We start from the raw sequence: 24,849 nt of genomic DNA, 5'->3' as shown, positions 1-24,849 counted from the left end.
TTTCACTGTCGTTCTCTTGCTTCTTCATCTTGCTCCTTCGTCTTGCTCCTTCCTTCACCTCCATTTTCCTTCTTATTCGTGTACACCGTTGTTTCGTGTTTAACTTCTTGCAGCTCGTAGTACGAAACGATACGTCTATGAACAAAAGAGAGAGAGAGAGAGAGAGAGAGAGAGAGAGAGAGATCCGTTATACGTAAGAATAATTAGAAATAATGGTTGGTAATAGAGATTTCAAAAATATGTTTCTTTTACGTTACTTAGACCCTGGCTCAGTAGTTCAATTATCGAACTGCATCACACGCAACATAAATGACATGCAATATTTTACTTGACAGAAAAAAATGTGCAGAGTAGAACAGTATACGCATTTATACGCAGTACATACCGAAGGAAGAACGTAGCGCAGATGCGAATAATGAAAACCGGAAAGGACAGTAATATTGCAAAGTATCAAAGTAATTGCTGGAGACTGTGCTGAAAAAAGCTTTAGAAGCAAAGAGCTGGAAGTAATTTTGTTTTAAATACGGAGAATCGCTGAAAGAAATAAGACGAAATTGCGGGACTGAAACCACTAACTCTCAAAGGGTTAACTACTTTAAAACCAATTCCCGGTGAATGAAAGTTTCTCGGCGAATTTCGACTTTCTTTGTTACCTCTTTTATTTTTAGAACCTCGGATTTTAATTGTAACGAACTCGTAACACGTCTTGAACGAAAAACGAGAGGAAAGTCAAAAGTGTTTTTCGAATAACGTTTGCGATCTTCTCGTAGAGGAAGATACGACGAGAAATTTAGATTCACGATACGACAAATTTTTGCTAACTCGATACGTGTTTTGTTGCGTTTAGGTACATACAAGACACAAACGTACAATACCGATAGGGCCTAGATCGAACGATGATAAACGCACTCGAGGTTACGGACAACAAACAGCTGTCGAAAGTAACCGAGACGATGATGTTTCCAGCTATTCTATATCGACTGTAATACGTTTTTATCAATGTTATACTACATTGTCCAATCATTTCTTCGTATTGGAATGGCTATTGTAGTTGTACATTTTGCGCATACTTCGTTTGTACCGCGATTATAAAAGTTAGTGGTGTACAGTACCTGTTCAGACACAAGACGATAGTGAGATGCTTCCGTTCAAGTTCAAAGACAGTGTTTATAGTATCAGTTAATGCCCGACAACGTTAGATGTAAGAACAATATTTCTCCATCATGTATAGTGACTGTCAGTTGATAATGTTTTCGTATTTGTTTGTAAAAGGCCCCTTCTATATAGCATTATTATTAGAGAGGAAAAAGAAAGAAAGGGAAAAGAACAGACACGTCGTTTTGCAAACAGAGAAGAATTCATTGTATTAGACAGTGTTTAAAGAACTAAAAGGTTTCCATTAGTATCTGTTAGAAAAGATTTTCATAATATTTGCGAGCGAAAATTTCACGACACATATGAAATGATATGTTTCTTTCCGAAAGAGTAGAGAATTTCACGAAAGAACAAGATTGCTTGTTACGAGGTCAAATGTTGTCTGAACATAATGCACGCTTTACGGAAATAATTATTGTTTGTTGACGTCGTGGACGTTCTTATCTAGAAATATAATAAATGCATGTCCGAAATACAATGTGTTCAAACTGATTGCTATGCTGAAATTGTTACATTAAATTGCATAATATTTGATGATCTGAATCGTGTCGCTATTGTCTCACTTTTCGACGGATAATATAACTCGATTTTAATTCGACATGAGTTTGTACGAGTATATCTTGCTAAGATTTATTTTCCAAGTTAAATTTGCTTCGAATTCTTGCTATATGAAAATACGGTACGCTCAATTCATCTATATTCTTTACATTTTCAAATATATTTAGCTATGCAAACCGTAACGATAGTAGAAGTTTTGACCATCTTTACTTCTCTTCAGTCAAAATTAATTATGAATGAATTTAAAGAAGCCCCGGATGGAACTCGGCAAAAATAACGTTATATATATAACTAATCGCATTGTAGACAGGCATAATGTGATTCCTTATGAAAAAATAAGACGAGAATGTAGAATAAAATTCTTTGTTTTGGAGAAAACCGAGCTTGAAAATTTGTCAAATATACTTGAACCTGGGTAATTCCAGGCTGGACAGAAATAAATAATGGCAGAAATAAATTCTACAGCCAAGAACAAGTAAGGAGTGTGGAACAAAATACTTCTATTTACGGCTTTATCGCGAAGAAAACAGAGTTTGAACGTGTTTAGTTAAGAATCGGCCTGTTACACATGTATGATAAATTTTCAAATTTATTTTTCTCGGAAACGGAGCGTCTTGTGAAAATATTTCATTTTACAATTTTTACTTATTTTCTTACGTAGACTAACCCGCTGTCGATTATTTATTTACTCCTGTCCAATGTGGAATTAGCCAGATTCGAGTACACTTGATAAATTTTCAAACTCGATTTTCTCGAAAATTATGCGTCGGACAGAGATAATTATATTCTCTGTTCTGTATTATTATTCTGTGTTCCATATTTTTCTTACTTTCTCGTAAAAAATTATCTCACGCCAGACATTATTCGACCGCGTTCTGTATAATTAATGTTCAATATTTAAATCTATCAACAATTCATTAACTGAACGTCGTTGGACAAACTTTTCTTTTCAAAGTATTTGACCGAGAAATGGTGTTCTTCTTTTCACGGATGTACTAATTTCTTTGTTTCCGCTCGCCATCTGCTCACGTACGTACACGTACGTGTACACGAAGTTGTGTGCATGTGTAAGATATCGTATAGATTAATACTCGTGCGAAGCAGTCTTCCTGTCCAAAAGTGTTATGTCCGCTGTTGTGCTAACGTTTAAAAGTATCCAAGCATTTGCTTGTGTTTGACAAAACACAATGTAAATTACAAGTGACAGTACCGGTAATGATCTAGTTATCTAATCGATACTATCGTAATTACATGTAGCATAACGTTACTGCGAGTTTGATTTTTTACACGAAAAATCATTCATCCACTTGCAATGGAAAGATTAAAATTTGTATGATGAAACTTATGAAGGTGTTGCGATATTTTATCATCGGTCTATTTAATTTTAAATTACGGATCAGACGAAGAGATTTTTATAAACTGCTAGGAATACTAGGGTGGTTACACTTATGGGATAAGGGCGAAGAATTTTTCTTCAATTCTAATAATATTAATAAATTTCCTATAATAAATCATTCGTTTCTAATAAATATTACTTTCAATTGTTAGTTCGTCGTAAGTTTGTAATACTTGTCTTAAATACTGTTTCTGTATAAAAATCAATGAGTGATAGATAAAGAGAGAGAGAGAGAGAGAGAGAGAGAGAGAGAGAAAGAAAGCGTCCAGATACGAGCGCCTAGTATACGTAGATTGGTTTCTTTGACTGGCGCTACGCAGGGAGAAAAAAATGTAAATGAGTCGCGCGAGACAAAACGTGTTCTTTAATCATTGGCAGCGAAAGGAACGTGTCGGGAAAAAAGTCAGTTGAGACGAATGCGTGGTCGATAGATAAGAAGCATGAACGAACGTGTACGTAGTGCGACGTAGTTGTCGCAGCTCCGTTATCAATAGCTCGGTGCAATCGCACGGGTAATAAATTAGATCCGCTCGTAGAAGAGCAGCGAGCGTTTCTATTACATAGTAGAAAAAGAAAGGAACGTCAGCGTGTCGCGTCGGCTCGGACGTGTATATAGTATCGTCTCGATGGAAAAGTTTGGTGTATTTGGTAGGAACGAAGGCGTATCATGGACTGCTGTAAATGCAGAGGCTTGCTCGAATGGCACGTACGAAAGTATTGTATTTCGTGTAGACGTTTGTTCCCCGCGGAACGCTGCACCGGTGGCTGGCTGTGTGCACGCTGCAATAAACGTAGCCGTGAGTCGAACTGCGGTGCATGGCATAGCCACGCGTTCCTCTGTGCTCCTCTATGCTCTACTCTACACGCTGTACGCTCTACGCAGAGCGCGGAGAGACCCGTGCACACGGCTGACCGTAACTGCATGCGTGCGTAACGTGATTCCTTCGTGCACAGCATGGGCCCCATTAGTGGCCCCCAGGTCGTAATAGCGTAATAGCTCGACAGGTTACTAGAAGGTATCGCGAAAACCCATAGCCTCTTTACGATAACTCGCTCCCCTATCGCGATTCGTGTCACCGAATAAATCTCATATTCGCCTATCTTCACAGTGGACGCGAATTTTATCACCGCGTTCACTACCTGCGACTAATTTTTTTCTTGCTGCGGCAGCCCCGTCGATAGCTCGGTCGTTCGATTCGAAGAAAATGAAATCGCGTGATTAGGCGTATTGCTCTCTTGATACGGATGTTCGGTCAGAATAACGATATTATCGCTCGAAATTATAGAAAATTCGATTTGCTTCCTCGATACGCTTTCGCTAAATCGCTTGTTTACCCCTATCAACGGCTTAACTATCATTGTGTCGATCAACGTTATTGTTCGTTTCAATGTTGTTTCAACCGTATGATATGCAAAGTATCACGCGTCAATAACGTATCGAGAGAGGATTTTTTCCCCCAACAATCGTGAAACTTGGTAAATGAGTTCGTGAATAAAAAGCATTCGACTGTTGTTTCAATCAATGGGGAGACGTATGGGATAATTCTGATTCGTACACCTTTTGCGCGATGTGTACATTAGGGAAAGTTTGTCGGAGTGGTTATTTAAATATTAGAAAGAGTTTCATTGTCTCGATTTTGATTTCATGATTTCGATCTTTATATGATTTTGCAGAATGAAAAGATTCTAAATAAGAATGCTTTGCGAGATACATATGTAATTATTAATTACGTTTTAGGATATCGTCACTCGCACAGATATTGTGATGCGATGCTTAAAAACACATTTTGAGAGACAAATAGTTGAAGCAAAATTAACAGAGATGTGATAAGAAAGTAATTTTCAACAGTTCTATGTATGTGGATGTTGGTTACACTTTTAATATTTTACATAACACACATTATTACACACATTACGTTACAGACTACATTTTACAGTTTAAGATGATCGCTTCCTGTCTTGCTCTTGCTTATCTTACGTTTATTATTAATTAGAAGAATATTGCGTTAGCTATGTAGTGTTGTAGTTTTTCCGATATAGTTTCTTTTTTAGCGCTTGATATGGTTAAATATCTATCTTCAATACAATTTGAAATTTAAAACGAATTTAGTAAAATAAGTCACCCTATAATATTATACGCATACTTATCGTCTTTCGTAGAAGTAAGTCTTTCTTTATTTTAGCGAACGATATCTAAATCCCCGATATAGTATGTCTTTTATCAAAGACGAATTCATCAGAGAACAGGTGTCTTATACATAGTACATATATAATGCTGCAATAAATGTCAGATTGACGATAAATGAAGTATTATTTACAGGCCTATAAAATCGTGCTAGTTGTATGTGATAAAATGAATAGGTAGGGGATAATTGCCTTAATTGCCGATAATTGTTCGTTATCTATAAACAAAAAAAACAACAACAAAAAATGAAGAGGCTACATAAATTTGAAAGATAACATTTGCGAATGATGTAATTTTTAACAGGAGTATAATACGTGCACCTCTCACATTTACGTAATATAATCTAGTATCTTGTAACCAATATTCGAGTAATCCGAAGTAAAGATAACATTTTACTCGATTAGATTGCGATGAAAATTTTTAACAATACGTTCGACCACCTTTGGTAACATACGCAAATCTACAAGAATACTAAGACACAAAAGTTCGCAGAGGAGCTCGTAACTAATTAATTGAGACAACAATATCCCAGGTATTTTTAAGAAAATGATGCAATTAGTAATAGTTGTAACAAGTTCAAAAACTTGGTACGAATGTTTACTTGTCATTCTTCTTTAATTCATCAATTTCTTAGAACTCTCGTAATAAACAAAGCCGCGCCATAATTGTCATAAAACGTGTATGAAATTGCCAAAGAAGGAAACCAGATCAAACAAAAAAGAGTGATCAGTTTCGTGAATTACTGAGAACAGAGTAATAGGACGCTTCAAATAATTTTATTTAAAGAAGAAGAATTTCCTTTATCGAGGCACTAAAATTTAATACTTTTAAATTAACCAATATCTTGTTTTACGTAACTGTTGTTTCACACATTTTTCAAAAATGAATGTATTAACGTAACGAAATTAAAATTGCATCCATTCTTCTTAAATTCATTCATAAGATAACAAGATTCTATCTTTTTTCATCAAAAGTGTTGTTTCGCGTACTGTATGCATATTTATGATATTTTATACAAATATTTCTTTAATAAATATTTATGATATTTAGTAATATTGTACATACGCGCGCGCGTGTTATAATTTAAGTAAACGTGCATAATTACGTATGAGCAACATCGAAAGTACTATGCGTTACTACCTTACAATTAGTTAATTAAAATTGTAGCGTTGTACGTGGCGATACAACTTGAGACTAGAAAAGGATAACAAGAACGTGCTTGAGTAATTTTGAACGGGTTTCGAGCAACAGTACTCTCTTGAAATGAAATCGTAATTGGATACTCGCATCGCTGCAATTACTTCGACTTTTTCTGAATTCGTTGCCCTAGAATGTCTGTACCCTAAATACAGCTCTTATCATCTATTTTTTTTTTTACCTCGATAAAACTTAGCAGGGAACGGTATGATTTCTGTTTGCGGTTCTACCTGCCGGAAAGGTTGACATTTTTTGTGGACACCATCGCGAAAAAGCTGCTTCATCGTTTATCATTTTGTGGCGAAAATATTTGCTCTAGGCCAACACAGTTGGCTAGACGGGCCGAAAGCAAAACCGGAAGTTTGTGACAGTCGAAGCACAATTTCAATTTCGCTTGTTTGCCATCTGTTCGTTGATATAAATTCGGCAAATAATATTTTCTCTGTAATAGAATTTTCGCACGTTCGTTTCCGATTCGTTTACCCGAACAAGAAATTCGATGAATTTTAATGATTTCCCCGAACAATTTTATCGTCTTCACTCTTGGATAAAACAAAGTTTCCTTAATCATACGTAATCGTTCAGTATTCTTACAAAAAATAATCCAAAGTAAAAGTAGTGCTATCGCCTGAATTAAGTAAGTCGTTACATTTGGCCTTTTATCGCGAATTTTTAATTTACATTTTCAAAAAGAAAAATTATATTAATGTCTGTTTTTTCTATAGAAGGAAAAACGTTGGTAGCAGATGCTCATTGTATTTTTTATTGTGAGATACGTACAGCTTGTAATCTTATAAAATAAAAAAAGGAATGTTTTCATAATGCTTTAAACAATCATGGCTTGCAAACTTAATCGAATTTAGTCTTTTCAATATTATTATATTGCAATTTGTTATCGTCTAGCAACAATTCATATGACGTTGTATTTCAATTGTTTAAACACACAGAGACGTGGATAAACTAATTGTGGATAGACTTTATCAGGATTTTTCAATCGATGGAAACGCAAACACTTCAACATTTCAAAACAAAGGAAAATGAACTTACACGTACAGCACTGTCAAAATAAATCTACCAAGTATCGATGTTTCCTTTCCTTTTCTTTCTTTCTTTTTTTAACTTTTTAATAAAAACATCTAATGATCCATATTTACGCATTAAACATAACAAAAAAGTTTTGCTCAGGAAAAAATACCGAAACATTTTGTATTCACCATGAATTTTTGTTGGAAAGAAGTATTACAGGAATAGAGAAAGCTGTTAGTTAGATGCTTGAAGGACTGTTAAATCTATTGACAGCGCGTTGATGTTCGCGAATGGCCACGTTAGCTAAAATCATACTGAATACACAAACAAGGATTTCTTGTTTCTTGGAATCAGCGTTATGATATGGCGACGATTACTTTAGGCAATGAAGAAATAAACGTCGTTATTGGTCTAAAACGCTCGCTATAATCGCCTAATCACTGCCAACTATGAATAGGAAAATGTTATAGAAATAGCGTCGTATTCACCTTCATTTGTTTGTTACACATAATCGAGTGCAGCGTGAACGACAGGAAATTTCTTGATAACGACAAGATAAAGAAATCATTATCGAAAATAGCGCTGTTACCATCGATCACAATTATTCTAGGAAACAATACAAAACGACGACAATGATAATTGTAAGGAAAAGAAATTATTTTCCACAGAATTATCACATCTTATGCAACGAATAAAATCAAGACGCGTACATACAAATGCGATAATTGTAAAAGAAGAAATAATTTTTCAAAGGATTATTACGCTTTATTCAATGAATAAACTTGAGCTACGGATCACGGTAAATGTTAGAGGATTGTTATGTTTCTTGATAACGTCGAAAAGTTGAATGGAAGTAAGAATCAAACAGTTCAGCAAGCGATAGTTTAGGAGCAAGTAAATCCCTTAGAGTTAAAATGTTTTGTATTCGTTTGCACAGACGTATAAATGTATTTATATTATGATACGTTGTCTAAAATATTTTCCAAGTTTATTTTCTTCTCAATCCCCAGAATTATTTCCAAGAAAACGTAATACCCAAAGGTTACAAGCCCGATCGGATGGTATAACAAACCCACGCTCTTTTAAATTTAAATGTAAAATAGCATGTACACGATGCACTGATACCTTAAAGCATTTAAGCTCTTTATCCGTATATAAATTTTCCATTTACATATGCAGGTGGTATTCTTCTTTTAGAGTCTGTTAGCGAATCGGGTATCTTTGAAAATATTTGAAAATATCTCCGTTTGTTGAAGTTAGTTGCAACTTTATATGTTATAATCGGTTTATTTTTGACTACCTAACAGGTCGGGTTGCGCTACGTATTCAGATGTAACTGCTTGCAATCTTCAATGATAAATATATATTTTCTTTTTTTAGAGAAATTGATAAAATAGATTTATATTTAATTGTTTTGTTATAGCACGATTATTTATTTTTGCGCCTTATTATAACGCATTTAATTACAAAGCACAGCATTTGTTACACGATCGTACAAGTACTTGCATGATTTTGTTGATTTCACATAGAAACGTACTTGAAGATAGAGAGTGACGTTAATAATTTGTTGAGACTTTCGTATATTCGATTATTTTCCAAGATTTACCTCGGATATAAACAGTATGATTGAACGTAATCAGAAGTAAAAGAATCACAGAATACTAATTGGAACTAATTTTTGCAAATATGGCTCTCTTCGTTCACAATGGTAACATTGAGAAGAAAGAATAATGGTCCTGATAGAAAATTTTTGTACCAAGATATGATCTAGAGTAGTACCAGAATTCTGCTTACTATATTTTATAGTTAAATCTGAAGAACTTTGAGGCACGTATTGTCGTTATCGCGTTTGGCTTTCTAGTTCCTAGATATACTTTTACGTACGTTTGTCATAAACTTTTCTTTCTTTATAAGCCATTAAATTCTGCAAAATGCATTCTACAAAAAATCTGTACCTACAAATGTCGGATGCTATAGAGATATATAATACTGTGGAAGAAAGAAACAAATTTTTTATTTTATATAAATAATTTGTTAATTAACGTTTTTAAATATCTATATACACATATTACGTGTGTGGTGTGTATAATAACGCAAAAGAATTATTACTAGACTGCGGATTCCTTGCGCTTGTAAGAAATTTGAAAGTGCAATATTGCACAGGATATAGGTAATATGAAACGATATGTAATATATCGAAAATGTAACGCTTCCTGTATTATTTGATAGACCAAAAAATATTCTACGGAGATTCTGTCTATTTCTCAAAAACATAAATTTACATAAAAATTCGCGCTCCAGTTATTACTTGTTAAACAATTCGAAGTTACCTTGATATCGCATGTACATGCATAATTTTTGTACAAAATACTGTAGGAACATTTACATGACCTTGAAAATTATTGTGAGTATGGTCAAATTTGCATAGCAATTTATCTAACGAGTATAATTATCAACAGTTATAAAAATAAGTATTTTATTAAAACGTGCATAGAGCTTAGTTAGTAGTCGTAATACAAATTTGAGTAATTCTTATGAATCTCATTTTCCTTCGTTATTAAGGTATTATACATACGTAATATGCCGTATAGATTAGTATTCTCCATGAGAGAAATCCATGCTTACGTGGATGTGCCTCCGTGGTCTCCACTCCCTTTGTGTTGTTGTAGAAGATAAAAAAAGGTTCAGGAAGAAGTCAACAGATTTAACACGACCTTCTTATTTTTGTCTTTTATCTCGTTATTAAAACAAAAGATAGATAAAAAGTTTACGTCGGTCACGTGTGTTCCTATATACCATACCATGGCATGAGATGCGAAGTTGGAAAAGTTCTTTAATTAGAAGCTCCAAAGTTTAAGTTGGCTAGCATTCTGCGTATTTCTAAAAACTACACACGTTAATGTTTTTAGTTGTGCACGAGTTACAGAAAAGCAGCAACTTTCTCATTGCTGCTAAGATGCAAGCAGAATGAACAACTTTTATTAATATATAAGCGTACTATACAGGATATCACGCGACGATTCTCTACACATACTCTGCTAAATACGTACCATAGGTAAGAGTAAGATGAAAATGTTGTGTAAACGCAGGACCATACAAGTTTTATTAAAAGATTATGATAAAAAATATAGACCGTGAAGAGAACAAGAAAAAAAGAAAGCTAAAGTAATTATGGATTTTTCTAACGTAACACGGGATAGGATATACATAGAAAAATGACATTCCTTTTTTTTCATATCGATTTGCCGAGTCAAGTATATATTGAGTAACAAATTGGCTTATTGAATAAATTCAGTTGATGTTATATTACATAGATATACGTATATGTATGTACGTTTTTGCATTTCCAAGTGTTATTCGTGTGTGTCGATACAATCTTACGATCAATATCGAATTTATTGAATTTATTTGACACATGCCAACAATTACATTGGTAAATCTAACTTGCATTGATGCATAAAAAGCCATTGTTTAGCTATGTTTGATTGTTGTTCTTGTTGTTTATAGGTACTCCTCAAAATATCTGAAAAACAGAGAAAATCATGATAAGAGCGTTTATCTTTATTTTCTCTGTATATGATAGACGGTGATGCCACTTTTCTGGCTCCTAATGAATTTTCCAAGCGATTTATGATCTTTTCTTTATGCAAAATCATTTATCTTCGTGTCATTTTCAGCTGTAGAACACGGTAGCGAAGATAATTTATGAAATGTCATTCTACATATTGCAGATAGTATTGGACATTATTTTATAGCTTTACTCCTTTAAAATAAACATTAAATCCCATCGTTAATTAAATATTAATTAATATTTTTACAATTTTATCTTTTATTTTTTTTTTCGTTTAAATGAATTAGTTTACGAGGTAGTGTATGAAAATGTAGTAATATTAATATTATTTCATTCTACAGGTTATCGTAATATTATTACACTTATAGAATACTTGAAAAATAAAAATAATCCTGCGATTCGAAAACAAAGGACAAAATATCTTAATTGACAACGAGACTGAAAAAGTGGTATTCAAATTTAATTAATCACATAATCTGAACGTTTGTAAGTGAGTTGGCTAATGGCATACTGAGCAAAAAAGGTCAGACCCACTCTTATATTATTTCCATTTGTAATGTGCCCATTTGTTACTTTTTCTATTAATGTCAATCCTCAACGCTTTTTAAATATTTTTCCTTGCAAGTACTGCATTGTTTTGTAGAGGACAATTACTAAGAAGTATTTATTCATAAATATAACAACAAAATTAAAGATTTGCTTGTCTCGTTTTCTGTTTTTGGAAAAAACCGTATAGTGTCTCCTTCGTAAATTCCTCGAAAAAATATGTGAGAGAACAAATGAGAAATAAAGAAATTAGTCAATGATAGCAGTACTTAAAAAAAAGTTCTAGAAAATACTAAAAACTTACCTCGAAGCTAAAAAACATAATCCTCTATCGCTATCTTCCACGAAATGCTGGAAGCTGGAAGTTACGTATGAATATGTATTAGTGGAGCTACGAATATATCTTTTCCATGGGAAGATCTGTCATGTTTCAGATAATTGTAGTGTCTTCTTGTTCAATATGTGTCTCTTTCACTTCACATTTACTCTACCACAAAGACCGTTTCAATAAATTTTGAGATACGTAAATGTCTTTTGCTCGTATATTAATTAGAATCCGTATTCTTGTATCTTCGTTACAATTGAAAAAAGATTCTTTTAAGATATTACGTATATAAATTATAAGGAATATAATTTTAATTAAAAGCAAACGTTGACTGATGCAGGATAATTATGGAACAGAGGAAAGTCGTTAGAACGAAGAATAAAATATAAGCATAGTTAAGAATTGACTGGTGATGAACGTTTTATCTTAATGTTTTCTTTGTCGTATATTTTTGATTTTCCCGAAGAGGTGTCCCTAATAAATTGGAAGCTTTCCAACTAACTAGTTTGTGATTCCAAGTTGTGAGTCATCCGTAGAAATTGTAGGCTAAAAATTCTGAACACGTAGATCGGCCTGTGTTTGCTAGCTGATACGAAATTGAAGAACAATCGATGAAAGACACGGCCGATAAAATGAATGAAACGAAATCGAATTTGAAGCTTGATTTCGTAGCTGCTGCTTCGATGATCCGTTCGTTCCCTCTAATCGAATTTTCTTGCAAATTACAAATCAATGAAATCCAATGTTCCGTCCACTACGTCGGATTTTTTGCGAATTAAAGAAATCGCCACAGACTTGTTTCGTTTCTCAGGTTACCCAAACCGTATCGTCATTGCGCGGAATTGATTGACGTTGTTTGTACGTATCGATCTTGCAAGAAATGCCAACGAAGAGAAAATTCGAGCGACGAGGTCAAATCTTCCCGAACGTTACCAATGCCATTTCGTTGCGCAATCTGAACCGTTCGTTCGTTGATGTCGGAGGTCGATGTATTATCGAGGTAGTCATATTCTTTTCTCGTAAATCTAACACAATGTTTAAATGTTTAGTTTTCAAATCTTCGCTCGTAGAGAGAACATGAATGGTGAAAAGGGAAATTAGAATTGAACGAGGGATATCAAATCGAGCATTGCCATTAAGAATATGGCTGATTCGGGTTAAACGGGAAAGGCTGGTTGTGCTTGCAGGCTTACCGAGAGCTTACGCACGCACACGACTTTCGAGCGAGTTTAATATAGACACGCGTCGTGCCGCGTTCTCCTCTTGCATACCGAAAGTGGACCTCGACGACGAACCACTACGATTCTTGCTCGCTTCGTCCGCGCTACGTGAACGCGTTTATTTTTCTCTTGTCGATACCGTCAAGCCAGACGGTACGTCGGCGTGGAATTGAAGCGGCAGATGCTTCGGTTCAACGTTACGCCACGCTCAAAATTCAACGCGTGTTGGAAAATTCCTTTTCTTCGTTTCAACTCGGTAACAATTTGCATAACGCGTTTATAAAGGTTAGATTTATTCCTATTGTTCTTTCTCGTCTCTTTTCCTAATATGAAATTACGTACTCGGTAACAATGTCATGCTAACGGCCAAAATTGTTCGACACATGTACTTTCGGTCCATACGTTACGTAGCGATCGAATTTGAATATGTATAATATACAGGCGAGTTCGAAACAAGGTTAGTTAGCTGTTCTTCTTCCTCGTTCGTTGTAAGTTTTAATGCCGAAGCTTTGTTGAAATTAACGGAACTGACTGAAACAAGAGCAATGTATTATATTATCCTCGTCGATTTTTTATTTTTTCCATTGTCTACTATGGTTTAATTCAAGCGCCAATTTCATTGTTTCCTAGGTTCGAAATTCTTTACTTTGAAAACAAGTGTTTTGTGCGATATAGAAGCCGAATTATTAATTAAATTTCTATACTCTCTGTTTTCGATTATCGATTTTCCATTATCGAGACGGTGACAGTGGACAAGAGGCAAGAAGAGGAAAGAATACGAATTTGAATATCTCAAATGCTATTAATATAATTGATTCGTTACATGAAAACAGAAATTGATAAATCAATGGTTTAAAGTAGATACGCATAAAATTTGCTAGTAATTACCATATGGCAAGTTCTCGGCAAAAATTATTTTGTCTAAAACTTTCCGCTTTTCGACCAAATCGTGTTTCGATTATGTTGATGAAGTTGGATTTTAATCTACAGGTTCCGATGTATCTTTTAGTTTACATTTTGCTTACGATGATCTCGCATATATATAGTGAATGATTGACTGTTTCTGATTATAGCGATAATTACAACAGGATGATTCCATTTTGTATATTCATGTATAATTTTAATATTATTCATACTGCAGCAGGATATTTGGTTGATAAAAGTTCTGTATTATGAATTTTGTTTATGAATATGGCTTAGTCATTTATTCTACATCTTTTTATTCTTCTTTTGCAATAATATTTATGTAGTTATACTAGGATCTTGATACGAGATTAAAGTTAGTGTTTCGACTGAAGGAAGCATTACTGTTTTTTTATGGTAATATGCTTTTTCATTGCCAGCTCAGTGAGAAGCAATCCAGATAATAATCGTGTTCTTGTTAATATTGGCGAGTGGTTTATAATTTCGTTTTATGTTATTTCTATAGTTTTATATCTATCGGTTCTATTTAGATCTGGTAACACTTTGATTGCGCTTATAAAATCCAAATACATGATTCAGAGAAACTTCCAGCTTAGGAAGCTCCATTTAAGATGAAATGATCGAGCAGTTTGTTTCAACTTTTTAAGACTTAACATACACTTCCTGCGCGTCAAACGCGATAGACTATACATTCTTTTCTTCTTTTCCCAAATGTAAATATACCATTTTCTACATTTACTATTAAGTTTCTTGAGTATTTTCATGTTTGAAAAGCGACTTGCACTCACTGACTCGTGAAATTACTTACGGTTTTGTGGTTTATTACTCGCCGGTTTGATATTTTAATTTAGTCGAGCAGAGCTGGAGAAATCGAATTCGAAACCGATCGTAATATGTTAAATCTGTAAATCACAGGGCAGTCGAATTATCGCATAAATCACGAAGTGCAAGCCGATATTCGATAATGATACTGCGATGTCGCAAAACGTCTGCCTGTCGGCGTTAACTATCACTGACTGTTGTGCCGTGCATATTCGTCGTTCGGTAATTACAATTTCTGTACTTGTACTTGTTCGCGCATGGAAGTTCCACGTCCTCTCACGCGTATCAAAAATTTCCGAAAATAAATGATTTATCGAACGAAATTATAATATCGAGCTTTGTATTTCCATACATTTATCTCTGCGAGTTTCTCTGCGAAAAAAAAAGATAATACCGCGTAATTATTCGAAAGTATCAGGCTTCGAATCGTTAAAAACGATTTTATTGAAACTTAAATTGTCGTTTAAATCTGTTACGTCCAACAGTATCTTTCTCGTAAATCGATATCAAGTTACTAGATTTCTTTTTATATCAGTTACTATTTTAGTTGTATTTTATGCGACTTATGTTCGTCAGAGAACCTCGAAAACTCAGAGGTGAACTTGTTATTCCGCATATGCTATAACTGTGATTTGATAAGAGCTGATTGTGAGTTTAGTAGGAATCTGAATGACGTGCGTTGAAAGTCCATGCTAAGAACATTTAGAATACTAATTGTTGGCTTGAATGAAAATTCCATCGCTACGTGCACCAATGCGGCCACGTATTTCCTCGACTACAACGACTCTTCTACCAATGGATTCAACTTGTAAATCACCGCGATACACCTTCTTCGCATACGTATACATACGTATACTCGTGTAATGTGTACGGCACAGTAAACAGAAATTTGTTACGTTTACTTCCGAGAAAATATTTTTCTGCTACTTCTTGTTTTCTTGCTAAGCTCTCCTTATTTTATCTATCGCAACTTTCTATTTCGCATTTACCAGTCATATTCTACAGCCGTGTTTACAAGAATATTTTTCACGCATGTATACGTATTAATTTTACATAATTATGTAACACACGCGTGTTGTTTTAATGACAGCAGGATATAATGTATTAGAAAATTATAGTTCAATAAACATTATAGATGCTTTGCCGATATCATAGTATGCGTATGTTATGTCGATAGAGGGACTACAGAAAAACATAAAAATCCTTTCTTCCATTGTTCGAACACTTAAATATTTCTCGACATATTATAGTATTCTTCGTTAAACAATACACTTTTCGGATATTATCGTTAAAATAAATAAAAGATATATCCTTTAAGAAGTTCATTTCGAATTTTCTGTAATTCTATTTTGAATATTTCCAAAAGCTAATGTTCAATTTTATTTCCCTCCTCTTTCCTCGCCTGTAATTCTCATACTGTCGAAGTTAGATCAGAGCTTTACTTAATGTAGCACTACTTAGATTATAGTAGTACTTAGTATATTCCGTTACATACAAGCGTGGAAACATTCGCTAAAATTATTTACATCAGAATTTCCATATTTCTGAAAACTTACTTCAACAAAACTAGTAACACAGTTATCTAGGACTTATTACACGGTGTGCGCGTCGCGGAATCAGAAAAATCAAACTTTGCCTTAATCTTAAACACACGATACCTTGTACAAATACAACCAACGATTTATATATTTACCCGAATGTATCGCTTGTACATAGAAACTATTACATTGATGGAAAGTTGGCTACGCACCGAGAATATGTGCGTTGAAAGATATGCAACGTTAATACGGCAAAGTAAGTACGTAAGTATTACATACCTACGTGAAATGAGCCTGTATGTACGTAACGAATATCTTGGCGCCACATTTCCGTAAGTTGACGACGACGCCGCTCCGGATCACCGGTAGGCCGTTGTGATAACTCTCGTGTCAGACAGTCAACGATTATACATATAGACAAAAAAAAGCATTCTCACAGCAAGCCATATAACATACGCACTGTCTTGCCGACAGCAGCCGTTTACTAAGTGAGAACCAGACGAACCGTGCCATTACTCTTATTTCAATTGCAACGTGTAATACACGGTATTAGATCTCTTTTCACGTATTACCCAACATTGAAAAAAGTCAGAGGAACTTATATGATGACTGTATCTTTACGAGCTATGAAAACTAGATCGTAAAGTTTAGAATGCTTTTAAAAGAAACGTCTTGCGTTCTGTCGAATTTATCGTAAATATGTAAAGTGTAAGGTATATGTGACACGTATGCATTAAGACCTATATATTACGAGTATTATCATATTCGCAGTTACTAACGTAGAGTTGTCTTTTCATAAACTATAGCTGCTCGCCACTGACGTAAGGATGTGTTTTCTTCTCTCTCTCTCTCTCTCTTTCTTTCTCTAGAAGTTATAGCTAGATATCTCTGACGTACAGTTACGTCATTTTTTATAAGAAAGCAGCAAGCTATATGAAAACTGTCTGCACGAAATCAAGAATGAGAAACTTAAAAATTGTGTTCAGACGAGTTTATTGTGGCAGTTTAATATTATCTAAGTTCTTGTTTAAATGCGGAATAACAAGTACACGTACGAGTATGATTACACGGCAGGTTAGACTTTATGTTTCACGTTCCTTTGTTTACGAAAGAGGCGCGCGATAATCAACATTCATAAACAAATGTTCAAATTTGTAGAAATGTACGTTTCCTAGACGCGTTTAAAATTAGATAAATAATTAATTATGGAAGCGTTTCTTAATTTTGAATTAGATTATAACGTATGTTGTGCATGATTTAATACGTTCATATTTTGTCACATAGTCTTTAGCATCAATGAGCAAAGACGTAGCATCGTAAAATTTATCAACTCTTTTACAAAGAACTTTGTATTAATCCATTCTTGCAGCTTTATTCGTTAGCTTTCTACATTTGTTAAATTATGCTTCCAGAGTTTAGATTTTAGTTTTGCTCAAACGTAGCTAGTAGGATCAAAATCAAGCGACTAGAGAAATGTTTTTAGAAATTTTAGTATGTGTATATATGTATATATATATATACAGGAACGATTCTTGCACTAAATATACATCAACAGCGATTTACGCAATTGGAACAAGCGATATTTCTTTTTCGATTGTGATTAGAAAAAGATGTTAGTGGAATCTTTAGAATTATATCTTTCCTTTTAAATTGCAATGTCTACTTACATGGGTTTTACAGCCGCATCACTGCTTTGTAGATAGAAATATATATATATTTCTAGTTATATAGATAAGATTCGCTTTAAGAAAATACGATAAAACGATCGAACATGATTAGTTCCTGAAATATTAAAAGCAACTTCTCAGTCTTTTTTTCAGTTATCCAAGTGCTTCTCCGTTTGATTCTAAACGTTTCCGCTCTTTCATTGTTCTCATCAGCTTTATCTCTGATTTATACATAACGTTTGATAAGACTCGTTCAACGGTGCGCCATATGAGATCATTCTATATCGTAAAAGGTTTTCAATTAGTGGCATCTTAAAGCAATATGAATTGCGGGCACTATACACGTCCATGCTACGAACTCGAACGAAATTATCCGGTTTATTACCAGATGATTGCGGACATGGTGTTCGAATAGGTTGAGTTTTATTTTAATAAAATCTTTCTTATAGCCGTTTACATATCTCGTAACTATTTCTAGTCCTTGTGTATTTGCTTCTGAAATGAACGATCTTTTTCGAGCACTCTGTCGTAATATTCGCTCTTTACATTAATAATCGACGAACTATTTTAAACGACTTTTCTATATTAATTGGCGAGAAACGTTCTCATTTATAAACTCGTCAACGTCCCTTGACGATCTTCCCTTCTCGACCAGATATATTTCGAATTGTTCCTTTACGCGACAGTTTCTATGTATTTCTTTCATTCTGCGAATTTGATTTGTTTTTTGAACATAACATTTTATGTTTTATATTATAATCTCTCGTATTGAGATATTTACTGAAAAAAGTGCAAAATTTTCCCTTTAGTAGAATTACTATTTAACTAATAGGAAAATTAAATGTTTCCTACATATACAATTTGACGCCAACGAAATACTTGTGTTCTCTATTTTTATTCGTATATACGATATCCTAATAAATTTAGTCGCTTCAAATATCTTCTTTTTATATGTAAGAAGATTTTATTTATAGAAATTGTACAGCACACAAATAAAGGTAGTTTATTCATAATAACATTCCAATAATAGCTGTTCCACAGGTGAAGAATTTCTGAAGATTACGTTCGAATTTTTAAATGGTATACTATAGGTTTTCATTCCCAGTTGAGTAGCAGGTCTTTAGAGAATTTCAATGATCTTCCGCGCAAGGACGATTAATACTAAGCAAAAGAGTAAAATAGTCTAATATCATAAAAGATGTTTGAAACGATGACTGTCTGCATTAATGAAACGTTGCAATCGTTATATTTTTGAAGTTCACATCCTTATCATCATTTCCGGATTGATTGTAGAACATGCCGCAACAAGTGTTTACTTTACACATACTCGTGACATTGTCTCGTTGTTAATCACCGCGAGACGAAACATAGCATGGAAATGATAGGGATGTAAATAATACAGTCGAATAATCGAGATGAAAAAAATGACATAGAAATTTGAAACTTTCTTTCAGTAACGTCAATAGATTTTCAACAATTACGAAGAAGTCATTGAATTACGTCCTTGGGAAACATTAAAAGATATCGCGTATTAGGAAAACCCAACAAAACGCCACAAGATATGGAACAAAGAATCTTTAACAGCCTGTGAAACGATAAGAAGCGTACACGGAGTTCAGAAATCGAGCGATTGAAATCTTGCGTCGACGCAAATGTGTATCGCTTCGAGTATCTGTTACGATCTAAAGCTCGTTGTTTCGTTCAATTAACGAACGAGCTTACGCTCGTTGTAAATCACTGAAATCCTTTAAATACTCGATATTCCATTAGGGATGAAGAAATAGCGCGTGTCATATAAAAGACAGCGAACTTTGAAATTCTTTGAAAAGCTTTCGCGTAATGCTTATTTCTTAGTTCTATTCTATAAAAATAAGCTGCCATCGATTTACGGAAAAATTCTGAGTCATTGCTATTTACTCGAAGTTTTATTTACTCGAAGCGATTTTTGTATTCATTTTCCAGAGAATTTTCACTGTCTACCGTAAGTCGACGTTTCATTTTACGAGCAATCGTAAACACGAATTTAGGTCAGGCTAACAAACGTGTGTTGATAAATACCTTAACAAATTTTAATCAGCTATGCATGATCCGAGATTAAGATAAAAGGCTTTAAGAGGCTCGTTTCATACAATTTCATCTAGCTTCGAGTATCTGACGTGTAATCTTCATTATCATTGAAATACATTCAAAGATCTGTTTAAATCGCGAGAAAAGCACCGAATAACCAACACTCCGTTATGTACGCGTCTCCGCCATCCTTTTTATGTCGTCGCTGCTCTAACCTCCCGACACGTTTCACTCTTTTACGCTCTTTTGACACGTTGTAGCAAGTAAACGATCTTTGACATGTCGCGGTTGACAGTTGGTTAAACAAGCGAGAAATCGTCGAAGGCGACCGGTACGAATATATTATTATTATTATAATATTATGATTATATATACATATATATATACGCACGCGCACACATACATATATATATATATATAAAATACATAAAAATATATTTATATTATACATACAAAATATATAAAATAGATAAAAATATATACATATATATGAGACACCGGTATAAAATCAGGCGGGGAAGATACAGCGAGAAAAGAGGGTGGAAACGCTTGGCCATTTCGTAACGCATTATCGCAATCGAGAAGGCCGGGCGCGCCACGCGAACGCGTTCTTCTCGAATCGTCGTTTCGATTTCCTTCGCACCCCACCGCTTTCGGTCGGCTGTTGTGAACGTATACACGAACGCGAATGTAGGGGACGACGAATCGCAGGCGGAGAGCGATTATGGTAGCCGGTAGCTCGGCAGCTGCTCAGCTGGCTATCAATGACGTACGAATGAGGCTTTGACGCACGGTAGTCAGCCGGAAGGAGAGAAAGAACCGCACTCCGAGAAAAAGATATAAGCAGTTTGTCGAACGAGGAGGTGTGCGTAGAACTGGCAAAAACGGAGATTCCAAGAGAAAGAGATACGCAAGCAGGAAGACCGTGTAGGAAGCGAGAGGGAGAGAGAAAACGAGCGAACACGTTGGCGAACAGACGGAACAGAAGCGATTGCAACGTGTACAGGAGATTCGTGGCATTGCTGAAATTGCGTACGAGAAATTGCGATCGGAGGAAAAATATGAGCACAATTCGGGAGCGGAAGGGTAAAAATTGGATGCAGAATTGGGATAAAGATCCGTTGGCAATGCTCTAGAAACGTTACGGGGAAAGCAACCGACAGCGGTGTGCTATTCGAAATTGGATACAGCAGTGGCTAAGAGAGAAAAGCGATTTGTGGTAAAATTATTTCGCCCGTAAAGGGCGATGAGAGAAATTAAATAGCCGAAAGATCGTGTCCGACGTTTACATTTACATTTATATCGACGCATCTGGATTTTCCCAAGAAAAGATAAGAAAAAAACTATGATTGATTAAACGAGACTTGATAAGAGATACCAGGAAATTCCGAATTACATGGACAGGATAAAGGAGAATGTAAATAGAAGTACGTATAAAAGTAAAAAATTATCGAGGAATTAAATAGTAACGGATAGAAGGGACAGAGAGAAATTAGGGCAAGGGTGCAATTGAGACAGACTTGTAAGGTGAAAGAAAGAGATAACGAGTCAAAGCAACGTACAAGAAGGGAGCAAGATACGAAAAACGGTGGCATTGAACTTGACACGACGACGAAGTACCGTGGTCTTTGCGGGAGAAGAAGAAGACCGGTGCTACCGGGATTCGAAGAGGGGAGATGATGAGGGCGACCGGTCGAAAAGCAGGTTTCGGTGGCCTGTTCGTATAAACTCAAAGGTGGAGTGGGAGGCCCCCGACGGACACGAAGAGAGATCGACGAACGAGATGCGATAAATCCTTCTTCATCCGTTCGTTCCGCTTTTCTGTCCTTTTTCGGATCCTTCCGACCTTGTCACGATCGCAGACACAAGATCGACGCGAGACGGTTGCAATCATAGCGATATTCGCTGGCTCCGTTTCCGGACCGTAGGACACTGCCTCGGGGAGAAACCGATTCGTACACGTCGTTTACTGACATAAGTGTGTCACACTTGACAATCTGCGTAATGGGCTCATTCATAATGATTTTCTTCTTTCTATTCGCAAAGTAAAAGAAACATATGCCCATGTGTTCGTTCAATGTTTCATTGTTGATGAAACCGTGAGAGACACTCTTGTCATATGAATTATTTGCATAACGTTAAAAAAACATAGCAAATTAGTTTTACATATATTTAATGTAACATAACTGAGCAACATATTTTTTCATGTTTCTTTTTTTTTTTTGCTTTTACGATAAATGATAGTTCCGAAGACGTGAAACACTGTCGTAAATTTCACGTTTGAACATGAACGTTTCGTATCTATGTTGCCAGGTTTTTCTACCATATTGTAAATAAATTCTTATCGGTCGCAGCGCTCGTAAAACATAATTTGATGTACACGGCGTACTCACGATCAGCTTGTGCGTTGTAACGGTAAAGTATGTAAAGCCTTGTTGTTGTTGCGAAATATATCCGGTAATGACATTTTACCACTTATCGATAATATGAAATGCTTGTAAAATATTTATCTTCCCGCCCTTATCTGTGAAAATTCATAAGACATGGACTTCCGCTGATTGAGATACTAAGTTCGTTTCTTACTCCTTACCGAAGTCCTATAGAAAACAATAATATTATGTTCGATATTACGACGATAACCAACGTTTCATTCGTATCAACATTCATATACTGTATAAATAATCTTTGATGCACATCTAGTAAGAACATGTTTTGAGAAACATTTTACAAAAAGTTGCAATTTTTTTTGATCGCGTGTCGAATGTAACATACTGACGATTTAACATGTCATTCTACATATATGTTAAAGAGTAGAAAAAATATCCAACCGACAACAGTGCAACGAGCTTGGAGATACTCGGATGTTTATAGGCCTTAAAAAAAAAAAAAGAAAAAAAGAGCGGGGGTGGGTGAGAAGAAACGCGGCTAAAAAGAATGTCACGAGTTCGGAGGAAGCTCGCGCGAAAATCATTCTCGGATGAACGACACAGAGAGTATAGGAGGTAATTGATGGACCTTGTGCAGATCGAGAAAAAAAAGTTGGCGATACTGAGGTTGGTGCGATTACGAGGCGCATCGCGCTCGAATCGTTTGAAGCACGCACACGTGAGAGCGGACGTACGATATATAGAGAAAAACATGGTTGCGCGAGCACGTCTGCACTTTCCTGCGAAGCAGCCAGTCGAGCAAGGCAAGCCGATGTGCAAAGGCGAGTTGTGTGTTGGTGAAAACAGATAGGTCAGCTTGGCGCCACCAGGCCGAGGCAAGCCGAGTGAAGGCCGGTCGGTTGCATGCTCTTGTTGCTGGCTTACTGTTCTTCGATATCCAACCATCGCTACCAACCGAACCACGCATTGTCACTGTCAGTGAAATCATGCGCCGTCGCAGATCCAAACCGGCGGAAACCATTCCTTTGTTCGAGCGACGAAATTCGATTATACGTGTCTACTGTCTTTCCGGATATAAAGCCGTAGCGACACAGGATCGTCCAAACAAACGTTTTTGTGCAATTAAATAAGACCAATAAGAATCTTTTATTTCGTTATAATACTAATGTTTGTGGCTAACGGTGTATAGCCGGTGTATAAGCGTATTCAATGTGCTGAGGTATGTTAGATAGGTTTTAGGTATACACCGGTTTTCTGATACGATATGATGTTTAAAGATGTTGGAACGCGTTTGAACAAACAGTCCCGAATAGTAAGAATTACATCCAGATACAATCAGGAGTCGCGGAGTATCTTCTTCGATGAAATTTTTCCTTTTTTTTTTTTTGTCTAAAAGTGCATTGGAATGATATACAGGTATTCCGAAAATTTGTTGTTACCATTAAACAGTACCTAACAGCTTCAGTCAGATCTTTTTCTGCTTCTGAACAATATAACGACGCCTACTTTGCTCATTATCTTCGTGCAATAATAATGCTATGTCAGACTAGATGTTTCAGAGATAAATGTAGAAATACATATTATCAAACGAGAGTCATTACGCGAGACGGGAAATTACTATTCTTACATATTATGCTACTCGAAATTAATTGGTAATATAAACACCAAGTATCTCCGGTTACCATTCCGTGCCTGCACGGTTAATATGCACCAACTACCCGAAGCACTATCATTTCAGCGATGAATTTGGTACAGTCGCCTACGAGAATCGGTTCATTTCGTCGTATAGCGATATAACGTGATAGACCATCCCTGTATGTATAATAGACATTGCTGTTCATTCTCAGCGAAACGCTTCTCAGACCATGTTCCCTCGATGATCATTCGTATTGAACTGAATTATACATTTTATCAAAAATTTGTACAGAATCGATTAAGAAGTTAACGTTCTAGAAATGAACGAATGCAACGTGATTGTATTCTCTTCTGCTTGTTTCTTCCAACATCTTAATTTACGACGATGATAAAATGTTGCAGAGAAAACGGGAATAGATACGAAAGAAACGATAGTATAGCACACAAATGAAATTACAGAAGAATTGATTTAATACAAACATGAACACAATATATCATTTTACTCGTCGACATAATTAATATGCGTTCGATTGCAGTCAATGAGATATGTAAAATAATGGCATATACTTTAAGACATCTTCTTAACAATAATCATCTTCCTGTAAATTGTCAGCGATCGCGACCCTACGA

General features: G+C 35.3%; 1 protein-coding gene across 9 annotated transcripts in view; it reads left to right on the top strand.

Moving 5' to 3' along the window:
* LOC117159653 (dual 3',5'-cyclic-AMP and -GMP phosphodiesterase 11) overlaps positions 1 to 24,849 on the top strand; it is a 142,464-nt gene that overhangs the window by 79,157 nt on the left and 38,458 nt on the right. The gene's annotated exons all lie outside the window — the stretch shown is intronic.

This window comes from Bombus vancouverensis, chromosome 5 (assembly GCF_051014615.1).
Source record: "Bombus vancouverensis nearcticus chromosome 5, iyBomVanc1_principal, whole genome shotgun sequence".
In the NCBI taxonomy this organism is placed as follows: Eukaryota; Metazoa; Arthropoda; class Insecta; order Hymenoptera; family Apidae; genus Bombus; species Bombus vancouverensis.
Note: the sequence above shows the minus strand (reverse complement) of the source record. Positions and strands in the feature narration are given on the sequence as shown.